Source organism: Dendropsophus ebraccatus, chromosome 9 (genome assembly GCF_027789765.1).
Source record: "Dendropsophus ebraccatus isolate aDenEbr1 chromosome 9, aDenEbr1.pat, whole genome shotgun sequence".
In the NCBI taxonomy this organism is placed as follows: Eukaryota; Metazoa; Chordata; class Amphibia; order Anura; family Hylidae; genus Dendropsophus; species Dendropsophus ebraccatus.
The window spans coordinates 88782239-88782573 of NC_091462.1; positions in this window are offsets into that span (position 1 = coordinate 88782239).

The window sequence follows — 335 nt, forward strand, 5'->3', positions numbered from 1 at the left end:
GCTATCCTGTGGACAGATCATCAATAGATTTTTCCCGGAAAACCCCTTTAAGTGAGCTGTCATACAGTTGAATGTGTTTGTGCATGTATAAGCTTTGATGTCCTTTTCTACTTTCCCATAGAAGAAAAACGCTGGATTTCCATGCTATTCACATATGCAAAATATCCACCATTCAACTGAGCTCTGACAGGCTATGTGTCTCGATGTTCTTTATAATAAATTATTAATAACGAGAGACCTTTTATTCATTCAATATTTTACCATTTACCCTATACATATGGCTGCAGCAATGAGAAGTTAGATTTCAATGAATAGCCAATAACAGAGGTCATACA